Source organism: Camellia sinensis, chromosome 12, assembly GCF_055761805.1.
Source record: "Camellia sinensis isolate YWXY chromosome 12, ASM5576180v1, whole genome shotgun sequence".
Classification (NCBI taxonomy): domain Eukaryota; kingdom Viridiplantae; phylum Streptophyta; class Magnoliopsida; order Ericales; family Theaceae; genus Camellia; species Camellia sinensis.
In genome coordinates this window covers 142,759,930-142,776,453 of record NC_138972.1, presented here as the reverse complement: position 1 = coordinate 142,776,453, position 16,524 = coordinate 142,759,930, and positions in this window count along the sequence as shown.

The window sequence follows — 16,524 nt, the reverse complement described above, 5'->3', positions numbered from 1 at the left end:
GCCCAAACCCTAACTTCTCAATTTTCTTCAAAAGATTAAGTTTTATTCAATTGGACCTTGAATCATGGAATTGAGATGATGTTTAGTAGAAATGTGTATAAAGGTTGATTTTTGAGTTGTTTTGGAATTTTATATTGAAATGAAGGAAACAGGGATATTGTTGAGATTGTGAAAATTGGAAATCTTTTGATTATTGGTTATATTAATTCTTTATTGAAGCATTGAATGAACTGTGTTAAGATTTATATATTTACCAATGAATGAATCTTAGGCAATTGAAATGTTTACAAATTCATGCATTGCATTACATTACATAATTTCATCTCACAATTATTACGATCTCTTCGGTTTTGAAAGATGTTGAAAGGGGGTAAATAGCGTATGAGCCCGAGTAGTTAAGTTGGGTTTTGAAAGTGGTTGTGTATTGTATTGGTACCCACGGGGGACTCAAGGTGTCCAATTTCCCTGTCTTGAGCTTATTACCGAACGAATGTGGGGAAATATTTTGGATGTCCACTGATCCTGCTGTATTAATAGCTGGTGAAAGTCGAAAAATGAATGATTTTGGGTGCCCATCTCCCTGCCATATTAATAGCTAGCAACTATGGGGATATTTTCAGTATACAAATATATATATACATATATGCGTGGTTTCGCTGCTTTTGCTTGGGACGTCATTGCGTATCTATTGCCCTATTCTTGATGACGAGTTTTGAATGGAAAGTGTGCATTGAACGTCATTGATTTTAAAAAGGGTAAAACACGAATTTTATCATGGTATGTGCATAGCATGATCATATGCATTTCAATCATATATATATACCCTGTTAATAGTATTCCTATTGGGCAATTACTCATCCCAAATCTAAGAAAACTTTCAGTTCTTGATGAAGTGATTCCACTCCATTGGCGATCTTGTGGAGACTTGCCATAGAACATTGTGGCTCCTTGGATGTATATTTGTTTACAGCTACCGAGCTTACCTGTTTGGGAAAATGTTCCCCTTATGTGTAATCGAGGCCCTTGCTTTGAAAGGTGTAAGCCCTTAGGGCATTTTCATTGTATTTTCTCTTATTTCTATGTATTGTTAAATTCTCAAATCTTACTAGTACAGTACATAAATGTAAGCCCTTATGAGAAATTCAATGAGAAAGATAATATTTTCTTTAATGTGTTAATTCATGTGAAATGGATTCAATTGATAATATGCGGAGAATATTTAATAATATTAATTGTATAAAGGTTTATAAATTTAGGGGTGTTCCATTTGGTTTGGAACCTGGATACATACACATAATAATAATAATAATAATAATAATAATTGGCAGGTTGGGTCGGTTGAAAGGAGGGTTGGCTTTCTCAAATCGCCACCCGCGTTGACCCGTAAGGCTTGGACACCCAACCCGCCCAACTTGCCCGCCGAACCCAAAAAATGTGATGTTCGGAGCGATTTTGGCAGTATTAAATGCTTATCTGCTATTAATGAAATTGGTTGGTTGACCTCATCATAGGTGATGTCATAACCAACCAGTTTCATTAATATCAGAAAAGCATTTAACATTAAATTGAGAAGATAAGTTATGCAAGTCAAACACGTTTACATTCTCATGTCTATGACGAATAAACAAAGTTTTATTATCTGTGATGCTTTCAATTGTGCAGTGTGACTCCTCAAAAATAATTCTATTACCTTTATCACATAATTGACTAATGCTAAACAAGTTACGTTTCAAACCTTCAACAAGTAAGACATTTTTTATAATGGGAGAATGACTTTTACCAATACTACCTATACCAAGGATTTTTCCTTTCCTATTGTCACCAAAAGTTACGTGACCACCATCCTTTGATTGACTTGTGGCGAACATGGCTTTATTTCTAGTCATATGCCTTGAACATGCACGGTCGAGATACCATCTATAACTATTGGATTTTATTTTGAAACATACCTACAAAAATTTAATTTTTTTATTGGTACCCATGCTTTTTTAGAGACCAAATATTTTTGTTGCGAAAAGTGTCGTCATTATATTTTTAGCAATGCAAATTAGAAATTAGTTATAAATTATTATCCTTTTGGAACCAAATTTTTTGTCTGAAAAAATAAACTATTTTGAGACCAAATTATTTTGTCTCTAAATGTAACGCCCTCAAAATAACACATTAAACCCATCAATATAGACATGCATTGGTAATAAAGATAAACATTTTTCTATTCATCAGAGTAGTTCTTTACAAAAGTATTATATGTTAATCAACAAAAGCAAATGCCCTACGGACTTACAGCTTTCCAAGTTAACACTTGGTTACAACAAAAGAGTGCTAACTCATTTACACATTAAGCCCTTGGCTTGAATATACATGTAATACATCAAGAAATAAAACAACAAAAGTTCGCCTGCCTCTAGCCTCCCAAACTACGTCCTTGGAGGTGGCATGCTACCTGTACCTGAAAATAATATTCCCATATAGGGTGAGCCACAGCCCAGTAGAAATATACTAAACCAAATATGAACAATGACTAAAAGATTAGCAGTTGATAGATGGCCAACACTGATACTTTCCTTTATCGCACCATACATTTTCATGACATACAAGTCCATATTACCATTCTTTTTTTTTTTTTTTTATTTCCTTTCAAATTCTCAATTTATAACCATGGCTCAGAACCTGACCAAACAACTCATATGAGACAGTTACTCATATCAAGTATCTCCCATTACATAACAGATAAGCATACAAGCTATATCACATACTAACAGATAAGCATACAAGCTATATCATCACTTCCACAGATATGCATATGAGCACTATCACACTTCCAATGACAAGCATATGAGCTCTGTCAACACATTACTAGATAAGCATATGAGCTCTATCTACGGAGTCCATCCCCTATCTCCTCCTAATAACATCCGATTTAGAGGTCCATCCCCTATCTCCTCCAACACAACACAATGCATATAAACAATAATTATACACATCATCAACCAATACATAACATTTAATGTATTCATTCAACCGTCATACTCAATGACACATTCCGGTGATTAGTTTTAGTTTGCCTAATCATCATGCATTGTCTACAACAATCAAGACTATCCTCCACCGATAGCCCAAAGCAGTTATTTCTATACAGAAAAATAAATGCAACAAATGGATATATAAAATCAGCATCTCCAACTAGGTGAGCGATATAAAATCCAACTACACCCTTTAATCCCATACGTTCCCAACCTCAACATTTCCGATTCAATTCCTCATTTCTCACAATTAATTTCACAAATTAATTAACTAATGTAATTAGGGCATTTTTCATAATTAACATTACAACCCTTAGGTTCCATTTTCATTAATGTTTTAACATTAATTTCACTTTTCCATGCCAAACATGTATTTAGGTTTTATATGATTAAAACCCAACTTTTGTAAAATTACACAAAGGCCCGAACTTCCTCAAAATTACCCAACAACTCCCAACATATCGAAATGCCAAAATTTAAAGACAAAACTCATAAAGAGGAGTAGGATATCCCTACCTCAAAGTTTGAGCTCCAATGGAGATGAAGACCAAAACCAAAATGCTTCAAATTCTTAAATTTTCAGATTAAAATGTATCCCTCGACGATCAACACAACTTTCGTAAAGACCAAAAGTGAGCAAACAACTCCTACTAGATCAAATCTAAGAGAGAAGGGCCGGTTTTAGAGTGAGAAGCTCTGAAAATGGCTTTTTGGAAAAGTAAGAGAGAGAAATGATCTTGAAAAAGTGATCCAAAAGTCGGATCTTGGATTTATATAAAAGTCTCCCCTCTCGAGCGTCAAACTCCCCGCTCGAGCGTCACTCACAGACTCCTGCTCGAGCGTCAAAAATCCCGCTCGAGCGGCGGATACACACTCCCAGAACTTTTACAGAACCAGGTCTCCGCTCGAGCGTCAAACCTCCCCGCTCGAGCGTCACACACAACATCCCGCTCGAGCGTCAAAACTTCCCGCTCGAGCGCACAACACTGCAGAGGAGATACTGGAAGATGGAAAACTACGCTCGAGCTTCGGAAACCCTGCTCGAGCGGACAAACAACAACGAAGAGCCCGCTCGAGCGTCAAAATCCCCGCTCGAGCGTGAGGGTCAAAATCTGGGCAACTACTCTTGGTTTCTAAGTTCAACCAATCTGTTTCAAACTCGCCCAACACAACCCAAGACTCGAATGCAAGGAGTAAAGGATGTAAACAAGACATATACAACAACCAACTCCACGGAACATAAGCCCGGGTACAACAGTTAAAGAAAAGGGGAAACCGGGATCGCTATAAGCTCCCCCCTTAAAGAATTTCGTCCCCGAAATTAAACATAGTTTCAGAAAAAAGGTTTTCTCCATGTCCAACAACATTACGACATAATATTAAGCATTCCGACCCATTACCGGTCAATTCCATCTCTTTTCAAGAGGCATTTCACAACCCATACTACAAGTGCATTATCAACATGCAATTTTCTCCCATTTCCAACCATTTTCAACATATATGGTTCACAGTTCATATCATAATCAATATACATGATACAGCTCCAATTCTACAATATAGCCAATATATGCAATATCATAATCAACTCCCATATCAAGGTAAGTTCTACAACATACTTCCATTAAACCAAAACATTACCAATGTTTTACAACTTAAGACATATATAAAGCTCTTAAGTCCAGCAATATTACAAAATCTAAATACAAGATTACTCATTAATAAACAAGTCCGGATATTTCTCGCGGACTTTCAACTCACGTTCCCAAGTGGCTTCCTCCACTCCGTGATGTTTCCACAAAACCTTTACCAAAGGAATGGTCTTGCCACGCAGGACTTGATCCCGCCTATCCAAGACCCGAACCGGTCTCTCCTCATACGAGGCATCCTCATCTACCTCTAAGTCGGTCCAATCTAACACATGCGATGGATCCGGCTCATACTTCCGAAGTATACTAACATGAAAGACGTCATGCACCCCGGACAACTGCGGCGGTAAAGCCAAACGGTAAGGGACTTCCCCAATCCTCTCAAGGATCTCAAAGGGACCAATAAACCGAGGGGATAACTTCCCACTCTTCCTAAACCTCATCAAACCTCGCCTAGGTGATATTTTCAGGAAGACATGATCACCTATCTCAAACGCCAAAGGCCTCCTCCTACGGTCGGCATAACTCTTTTGGCGACTCTGGGCTGTAATAAGCCTCCTACAGATAAGCTGAACTTTCTCCGTCGTCTCCCTAACCAACTCCGGACCCAACAAAGGTGCATCACCCACCTCGGCCCAACACACTGGAGACCTACACGGTCGGCCATACAAGGCCTCAAACGGTGCCATACCGATACTAGACTGAAAACTGTTGTTGTAGGCAAACTCCACCAATGGCAAGTGCCTCTCCCACGTCCCACTGAAGTCTAGGACACACCCTCGAAGCATATCCTCAAGGATTTGAATAGTACGCTCGGACTGCCCGTCAGTCTGAGGATGATAAGCCGTACTAAAGGTCAACTTAGTGCCCAAGGTACTCTGCAAACTCTGCCACAACCTAGCAGTAAAACGAGGATCTCTATCTGAGACGATCGTCACTGGGACCCCGTGCAATCTCACTATGTCCCGAATATACAAGTCGGCAAGATGATCTACCAAATCTCTCACGCGCATAGGAATGAAATGCGCCGACTTAGTCAACCGGTCTACAATCACCCAAATAGCATCACTACCCCGCTGAGTCCTCGGAAGACCTACAACGAAGTCCATAGTGACATGCTCCCATTTCCACTCGGCAATAGGCAAGGGTTGCAACAAACCCGCTGGTCTCTGATGCTCGGCCTTCACTTGCTGGCAAGTAAGGCACTTCGATACGAAAACAGCCACATCTCTCTTCATATCCCGCCACCAAAACTGGCAACCCAAATCCCGATACATCTTAGTGCCTCCCGGATGCACCGCAAGGCGCGAATGATGAAACTCTCGGAGTACTTCCTCTCGACAAGACTCCGGCACAAACAAACGGTCTCGGTATCTCACACTCTGGTCGGGATACACCGTCAAACCCTTCTCAACTTTCCCACCGGAGATCTTCTCTCGGAAGGACTCTACCTCAAGGTCACCTCTCTGCGCCTCTAACACTCTAGTCACAAGTGTAGGCTGCGCAACAACAGAAAACAAGGCCGCAGCCTCAACCGATTCGCTCAGGTGCAAATTAAACTCGCCAAGTACACCCAACATTCCCCATTCCCGGATGGCTATGCAAGCTATATCACTAATGGATTTCCTACTAAGGGCATCGGCCACAACATTGGCCTTTCCTGGGTGATAGTGCAACTCAAAATCGTAGTCCTCAATGAACTCCATCCATCTCCTCTGCCTCAAATTCAAGTCTCTCTGTGTGAACAGATACTTCAAACTCTTGTGGTCCGAGAACACCTCGAATCTCTCACCATAAAGGTAATGCCTCCAAATTTTCAAGGCAAAGATCACTGCTGCTAACTCTAGGTCGTGTGTAGGGTAATTCTTCTCGTGAATTTTCAACTGACGTGAGCCATAAGCTACCACTTTCCCCTCTTGCATCAACACACAACCCAAACCCTCTCGTGAGGCATCACAATAAACTGCATAACCCAATCCTCTCTCCGGAATAATCAAAACCGGAGCGGTGGTCAATCTAACCTTCAGCTCTTGGAACGACTTTTCACAAGTCTCACTCCACACAAACATGACCCCTTTCCGCGTCAATCTAGTCAAAGGCGAAGCTAGCCTGGAGAAATCTTTCACAAACCGACGGTAATACCCAGCTAATCCCAGAAAACTGCGGATCTCAAACACACTCTTAGGCTGTGCCCAATCTTGCACTGCCTCAACCTTGGATGCATCAACAGACACCCCTTCCTCGGATACTACGTGGCCTAAGAATTTGACTTCCCTCAGCCAGAACTCACACTTCCCAAACTTGGCATACAGCCTATGGGCTCTAAGCAACTCAAGCACCACTCTCAAGTGTTCCTCGTGCTCCTCCTCTGAAGGCGAATAGATCAGGATGTCATCCATGAAAACGACTACAAATCGATCCAAGAATTCCCGAAAAATCCGGTTCATCAAGTCCATATAGACTGCCGGTGCATTGGTAAGCCCAAATGGCATCACCAGAAACTCATAATGGCCATACCGCGTACGGAATGCCGTCTTAGGAATATCCTCCTCCCTGACCCTCAACTGGTGGTAACCCGATCTCAAGTCTATCTTAGAGAAACAGCGGGAACCTTTCAACTGGTCAAACAGATCATCTATACGGGGCATAGGGTACTTATTCTTGACCGTAGCCCGATTCAACTTTCGGTAGTCGATACACAATCTCAAGGCACCATCTTTCTTCTTAGCAAAGAGGGCCGGTGCTCCCCACGGCTAAACACTAGGGCGAACGAAACCCTTATCTAGCAATTCCTGGAGCTGAATCTTCAACTCACTCAACTCAGTTGGGGCGAAACGATAAGGTGCCATAGAAATCGGCATTGTGTCGGGCACTAAATCAATAGAGAACTCTATCTCTCGATGAGGTGGCAAACTAACAAGGTCCTCGGGAAAGACATCCGAATACTCACAAACCACCCTCGGCAACACAGACTGGGTCTCACCACACTCACCACTCTCAAAACTAGCAAGTAGACCACTAAGCTCACTTCACCCTCGCGAATCATACCCCGGTGGCAAAACACTACCAACCCGGTCTCCCAAGAAATGGAACCACTCCTCGCTCAAGGTACATAACGTGACCCTCTGGCGGTAGCAATCGATAACAGCCCGGTATGACGATAGCCAGTCCATACCCAAAATAACATCAAAGCCCTTCATGGGCATGATAACAAATGGAAAATGAAGCCTATGGTCGGTGACCTCTATATCACAACCTCTAACACCTTGTTTCAAGATCAACTCACCCCCAAGAGGTGACACTACACAAATAGGAGATGCTAACTGTGCCAACTCCAATTTCAAAACAGATGCAAATGCAGCAGATACAAAAGAATGAGATGCACCCATGTCAATCAACACACTAGCAACCGAGTTGCAAAACAGAAAAGTACCTCTCACTACTGATGGAGCCGGTACTAAATCCTGCGCGGCAACAGCATACACGCGCCCTGTAGGCCCCTAATCCACCTGCTCACCCCTCGGAGCAAAAGACTGCTGCACAGACTGGGATGACGAAGCTCCCGGATTGGCCCTCGAGGCCTGCACAGACTGAGCTGGCTGAAAACTCTACGTCTACCTAGAACCAGACGCCCCTGAAGTAGCACTCAACTGTGGGCAAAACCTCTTCAGGTACCCAGGCTGACCACACTAATAACAAGACAAGGGTTGCCCTTTGCCCAAACCCTGACTCTGCGGTCTAGCTGAAGAAGAAGCAGCTCTCTGACCTCCGCCCTTCTGCGGGCAAACCGAAGACTTGTGACCCAGCTGGCCATAGGTGTAGCAAGTCAAACCTCCCTGATTACCTCTCCCAGAGCCCGCACTCGGCACTGGAAAGGTCGACCTAGCCAAACCACCTTGAGACTGCTGAGGATTAGGACCCCTCTGTCTCTTGCCATCGCCCTGGCCATCTTGGCTCCTCTTGGAGCCTCTCTGCCCCTCATCCTCCTCCTGCATCATGAGCTCCATATGAGCTGCGGCATCCACTAAATGTCTATACTCTCGGATGTAAGACCCGCTAACTCTCAGCTTGAGGCCCCGCCTCAACTTCCGCTCAAACTCATAGCAACGGCGTTCTTCGGACGCCACCAACTCTGGTGCAAACCTGGACAAACTAGTGAAAGTGGCCTCAAACTCTGCCACAGACATACCCTGCTGATTAAGCCGGCTAAACTGATCCCTCAGCTTCTCTCTAGCCACTGTAGATAAGAACTTTTCCTGGAAAGCATTTACAAACGCCTCCCATGTTCCACCAACACGAGCCTTCTCGTACTTCCACCATTGACCCGCATCTCCCTTCAGCTGGAAGGATGCCAAGGTCACTTTCAAAGCTCCGTCCTCAATGCCAAGCATCTCGAACATCTTACTCATCTGTTCTAACCACTCGTCAGCCTTCAGTGGTTCCTTTGGATCCCCAACAAACTCATCCGGGTTAGACCGGAAGAACTCCCTCTTCAAGAAAGAAGGCCCTGCCTCAACTGCTTGATTCCCAGCCCTGAGAATACCCAAAGCCCCTGCTATCTCTCGTGCCAAGGCACTCATAGCCTGCTGGCCCGCTAGCTCGGCCACGTTGGCCTGGCCAACTCCCTCCTGCACTGCCGGAATATCATCCGGTAAAGGTACTTCCTGCCTCGCAGGCCTACCACGCCTAGCACCTCTTCCTCGTCCTGACATCCTAATGGAGGTAATACAGAACGTTAGCACATTCACAAATGTGCCAAAACTAAACACTCACGTCCTAATGCATGGACAACTGTAATTCACTCCACGTAAGCACATAAACACATAAGCACTTACGAATTTCATTTCCGGATAATGATAGTCCTGAGGCGTTACTAGAGTTCCGGTTAGAAACAACATTGATCAAGTGCTTTTCCAACAAGACTCCCAGAAACCCAAGGGTCCAATCAACATCCTAGAAACTAAATCCCATACCCACATAGTCACATAAGCAGGTTATCAATTAAACACATAGCATGCAACACTATTCCGTAGTCTCTATCAAGCGAGACAAACCCATTGTGATACTAATCACTTCCCACGTACCCAAAGTATTCGAACCCGGTACGCTCTGATACCAAGTTGTAACGCCCTCAAAATAACACATTAAACCCATCAATATAGACATGCATTGGTAATAAAGATAAACATCCTTCTATTCATCAGAGTAGTTCTTTACAAAAGTATTACATGTTAATCAACAAAAGCAAATGCCCTACGGGCTTACAGCTTTCCAAGTTAACACTTGGTTACAACAAAAGAGTGCTAACTCATTTACACATTAAGCCCTTGGCTTGAATATACATGTAATACATCAAGAAATAAAACAACAAAAGTTCGCCTGCCTCTAGCCTCCCAAACTATGTCCTTGGAGGTGGCATGCTACCTGTACCTGAAAATGATATTCCCATATAGGGTGAGCTACAGCCCAGTAGAAATATACTAAACCAAATATGAACAATGACTAAAAGATTAGCAGTTGATAGATGGCCAACACTGATACTTTCCTTTATCGCACCATACATTTTCATGACATACAAGTCCATATTGCCATTCATTTTTTTATTTTTATTTCCTTTCAAATTCTCAATTTATAACCATGGCTCAGAACCTGGCCAAACAACTCATATGAGACAGTTACTCATATCAAGCACCTCCCATTACATAATAGATAAGCATACAAGCTATATCACATACTAACAGATAAGCATACAAGCTATATCATCACTTCCACAGATATGCATATGAGCACTATCACACTTCCAATGACAAGCATATGAGCTCTGTCAACACATTACTAGATAAGCATATGAGCTCTATCTACGGAGTCCATCCCCTATCTCCTCCCAACAACATCCGGTTTAGAGGTCCATCCCCTATCTTCCCCTAAACCGCGGAGTACATCCCCTATCTCCTCCAACACAACACAATGCATATAAACAATAATTATACACATCATCAACCAATACATAACATTTAATGTATTCATTCAACCATCATACTCAATGACACATTCCGGTGATTAGTTTTAGTTTGCCTAATCATCATGCATTGTTTACAACAATCAAGACTATCCTCCACCGATAGCCCAAAGCAGTTATTTCTATACAGAAAAATAAATGCAACAAATGGATATATAAAATCAACATTTCCAACTAGGTGAGCGATATAAAATCCAACTACACCCTTTAATCCCATACGTTCCCAACCTCAACATTTCCGATTCAATTCCTCATTTCTCACAATTAATTTCACAAATTAATTAACCAATGTAATTAGGGCATTTTCCATAATTAACATTACAACCCTTAGGTTCCATTTTCATTAATGTTTTAACATTAATTTCACTTTTCCATGCCAAACATGCATTTAGGTTTTACATGATTAAAACCCAACTTTTGTAAAATTACACAAAGGCCCGAACTTCCTCAAAATTACCCAACAACTCCCAACATATCGAAATGCCAAAATTTAAAGACAAAATTCATAAAGAGGAGTAGGATATCCCTACCTCAAAGTTTGAGCTCCAATGGAGATGAAGACCAAAACCAAAATGCTTCAAATTCTGAAATTTTCAGATTAAAATGTAGCCCTCGACGATCAACACAACTTTTGTAAAGACCAAAAGTGAGCAAACAACTCCTACTAGATCAAATCTAAGAGAGAAGGGCCGGTTTTAGAGTGAGAAGCTCTGAAAATGGCTTTTTGGAAAAGTAAGAGAGAGAAAAGATCTTGAAAAAGTGATTCAAAAGTCGGATCTCGGATTTATATAAAAGTCTCCCCGCTCGAGCGTCAAACCCCCCGCTCGAGCGTCACTCACAGACTCCCGCTCGAGCGTCAACAATCCCGCTCGAGCGGCAGATACACACTCCCAGAACTTTTACAGAACCAGGTCTCCGCTCGAGCGTCAAACCTCCCCGCTCGAGCATTACACACAATATCCCACTCGAGCGTCAAAACTTCCCGCTCGAGCGCACAACACTGCAGAGGAGATACTGGAAGATGGAAAACTACGCTCGAGCTTCGGAAACCCCGCTCGAGCGGACAGACAACAACGAAGAGCCCGCTCGAGTGTGAGGGCCAAAATCTGGGCAACTACTCTTGGTTTCTAAGTTCAACCAATCTGTTTCAAACTCGCCCAACACAACCCAAGACTCGAATGCAAGGAGTAAAGGATGTGAACAAGACATATACAACAACTAACTCCACGGAACATAAGTCCGGGTACAACAGTTAAAGAAAAGGGGAAACCGGGATCGCTATACTAAAAGTCAATTTATTAGTGACGTTTTCAAAATTTTGTCACTAAAAGTCTTGTTTTTGACTTTTTGAGATGACCTTTTAGCGACTATTCTTATGACGAAGGAAATTGGTCCCTAAATATCTTTTGCAACAAAAATTTCACTTTTAGAGACCAAAACATTTGGTCTCTAAAACTCTTATATGTTGTAGTTTTAGATGATATACTGATAGTAGAAATTTCATTTTTGTTTTGTTTCTATTATGGAGGGAGCAATATCAAGAAAAGTGTAAAACGAACTATCATAAGTATCATCTATGAAAGTTGAATTTGTGGTGTGCTTTGAGACCACAATTCATGAATTGTTATTGCGGAACTTTATCTCAGGACTTGGGATTGTCGACTTTTGTCGCCAAGTCATTGAGAATTTATTGTGATAATTTCGCAATTGTTTTATTTTCTTAGAATGACAGGTATCCTAATGATGTTAAACACATAGAATTGAAATACTTTGTCGTTAAAAAAGAATTTCAGAAATAGAAAGTGTCAATCAAACATATAAGTACATAACTTTTAAGTGCAGATCTATTGATAAAGGGATTACTTTTAAAAACAATTAATAAATTTGACAATTAAATAGATCTTGAATGTAATCTATAATAGTTGTTTATGTTTTGGTAGACTGCTTTATGATTGATTGTGTTATTTGACACTTTAAGATCTTATTAACCATGTCTCTGATATATTTTCTGTCAAAAAATGAGTACGCACATGTATGAGAATGAATGAATGATAATAGGAATAGTCTTTGATAAAAAGGTATTATTGGACCCTTTAAATACACTCCTCACTTAAGGACTATATTAAACTAGTTGTTAGTGTTGTGGCACATGGAAGAAACTGTGTTGCACTATTGGTGTAGAACCGTTGTGACTCACATTAGTGAGCTGTTTAATTATAGTACCATGATGATGACCAAATTAAAGTAAGGTTGGATATGATTTATTGCGCGCCTAATGTTTACCTTATTAAATCTTGATATATGCTATCATATGGGCCAAGTGGAAGAAAGTAAGACTAAATTTAATTATTTAGTCATTATGGTGACCCACATGATATCGCAATATAAATTATAGATTCAATAAGATTATAGTTCCATATCTTAAACCATAAGCTATTATCTGATTGGTTAATTGATGGAGTAGTTTCTAAGTCTCCTACTTTGATGGCCAAGTGGAATAACATTGAATAAGGAAATTGGTCCTCTCTCTACCTATAAAAGCATATTTAGATCACCCATCAATTATTCTGAATATAACATATTTTAAAGAGGGTCAAGAGATAGAAACCTTTTTTCCACTAATATTGTTATTACGTTTATGTTCAATCAATTTTGGATCACTCGAAGGTTTCGCATAACAGATCGCGGTATGTTATTTATTTTCCACATTATGTTATTATTTGTGAAGATCATGATAGTTCACGATCTTAGATTATGAAGGTTATTATATACATAACACTAAATTATTTACATGATTGTATCCAATTAGGAAATGGAGCAAGATGCCTTTTTTGGATTGATTCTTGGCTTGGGGATGGGTACCTTATAGATCTGTTTCCTAGACTGTATGACCAAGCTTCTCTCCAGTTCGAGATCAGACTGAAGCGTGTTGTTGGGCCTGTAAGGGCCCACCACGGGTCCCCATTTCGATCATCTGAAACGTTCAATATGTAGAACTTGTCGAGTACTTTATCTTTGTAAAAAATCACGTTGATGGATATTGATAGCTTCTTAATCAAATCAGATTTCTGTCAACGGTAAATATAATTTTCAAAATAAATTTTTGACAAAAATCTGATCCGATCAAGTAGCTATCAATATTTGTAGACGCACCCTTGGGCTTCATGCTACAGTTCGAACTCAAATGTCACGATTCTTAATCTGATCTCGCAAAGTGTAATGCAAGACTGATAAATCACCAAAGAGTCCGATTCCGGCAAACCGTTTTGGAAAATTGATTTTTGTAAAGAAGTGCCAAACATGGATTGCTTTGCCAGATACAGAGTCGCCACCTAAATGTTTATTTTGGGAGAATTTAGGAAACCTTGACTCGTGCCTAAGGCCACGTATCCGTCATCACCAAAGTTGCCTCGACTCGGGAACTTGGGTACGATTGGGGAAGGTCATGCAATGAGCATCCCTGCTCGCCCGATCAAAGATCGGCCTGTACTAAGCAAGATATCTTGTTTTTGAAAACACATGCGTTCTTATTCCAGTTAATTAGCTTGAAAACACATGCGTTCTTATTCCGGTTAATTAACTAGAATTACTGTGTGATGTGCACAACACACAAGTATAGACTAGATCGCCTAATTTGGAACAAAGCATCGCATATCCGTTTGTTTGGAAATGGTTTGAAGTTTGCTACTCTCGCAAGTAGGCTAAAACACGGATTTCAATGAATCGTTCCAATTCAAGTAATCCAACCTTCACCCATAGGAATTCAAGCAGCTATATCATATAAGCAGTTAGCCTCATGGCAAGCATGCTGTCATGGTAACACTGACATACATGCAAGATGCTAAAGCATAAACACTCACAGTGTACTCCGAGCCAAAACAAAGAACTAGTTAGTAATCAATGCATGATCCTAGTTCATGTTAAGATGGCTAATGCAACACATGCAAAATGCAACTAGAAATAGGCTCGACTATTCTAAAATGGCATATGAGATGCAACAATTCGATACATGTATTCAATTTGGAATTAAAATGCAATGTAGTTAGTATGATGCACCGAGCCCGGTGCATGTGATACAGATGAATGATGCAAACATGCATAGCATAAGGATGCTAAATGAAATATGCCCTGAAACTAACCATCGTAAGCGGTTAAGTAAAAGGGAGAAAGAAATGGGGGTTGAAAAACATGCATCACACACACGCACCCTTATTACAACAATAGGCCCTCTCGACGGAGCGACCGAAAGAATAATACAAACCATCTAATTAACTAACTAACAAGCTAATTAATTATTACACAATCAAATGAATAATTAGCTATAACTAATTATTACAACACTTAAATAATTAACAAATTAATTAAGCTACTGTGGGAGCCGGATAATTGGAATAATCAGAAGCGTTTTCTAGAAGACAAATATTACACGGCTTTACCCTGCACGATAAGGATGCCGAATATAATGGACAGGTCGAATAGATACTGAACTATGGAGCCGAGTAAATAAGAGGATAATGAGTGACAAGTGGGCCTGGCCACGAGGCCTAGGAAACAAGTATAAATAAATGAACAACAGACTGAGAAAGGTATGTGAGAATTGTTGTGCTTAACTTAGAATACAAGCATTCTTGAGTGTGGATTCTGACTTGTCCGTCGGAGTGCTAATTCTGGCACCCCCGACCGGAGTGTTTATTCCTTTTCAGGTGACCAGAATAGGATCACGAGTGTTCTCTAGGATCTGAAGAGTATTTCCAAACCACTTCTCCACAATTGGCGCCGTCTGTGGGAATACTCAAATATATCCATGGCAAGCGTAACAGAAGATCCTCCAATAGTCACTGATGAAACCACTCAAAGAGACAACCTCACTCCAACAAACATGCTTGGACCGGAGACTATCGCTGCGAGACGTGCCTTGAACTTCGCCTCACCCTCGACATCGGAGCATGAGAAAATGCAGGCGATCATGGAACAAGCAAAGCAAAATGAACTGAGGCTGGAGAACATGATCACTGAGAATGAACGTCTCCGTGAAGATTTGGCCTTGGAAGTGGCGAAGTCCAAACAAGCTGTACGCCTAAATCCGGAACGATCTCCGAAGGCAGGTGGTCGACGACCTCGAGCCACCGATAGCGGCTCCGACTCGTTATCTCCAGAGCCCAGGAAGAAGGGACGACATGAGTCCACCAGTTCTTCCAAAGAAAGTCCCCGTACAATGCACGAGCGAAGAAGGAACAGCTCGGATGAAGATCAACACAATCCCTTCGTACGACGGATTGCAAACGCTGCGCTACCAAAGAAATTCAAAGCACCGTCATTCACCTTGTACGATGGCAAATCAGACCCCACCGACCACATCCGCCACTACAAGCAGGCCATGACATTGCATGCAGACGACGAGCCCTCATGTGCCAAATATTTCCCAACAGTTTGGGACCATTGGCGGTCAGGTGGTATTATAAACTGGAGCCGGCTTCGATCAAAACCTTTCACCAACTATAGAAATCCTTTAGGGCTAGATTCATCTCCAACGAGGTCCAACCGAAGCAAGCCGACTCTCTCTGGGCAGGGCAAATCCTACCAGGAGAAACACTAAGAGCATATTCGGCACGATATTGGGAATGCTTTAATCTTGTTGATGACGCTTGTAACGACTCCATGGCCATCACCGCCTTCAAAATGGGATTACATCCAGATAGTGCCCTTCGCAGTTTCTTGACTAGAAGACCCCCCAAAACAGTCTGGGGGTTGATGAAGAAAGTAGAGGAATACTGCAAAGTAGAAGATGATGCCTTGCGGGTTAAAGCTGGACACGTGGCCAACAAAATGGCCCCTC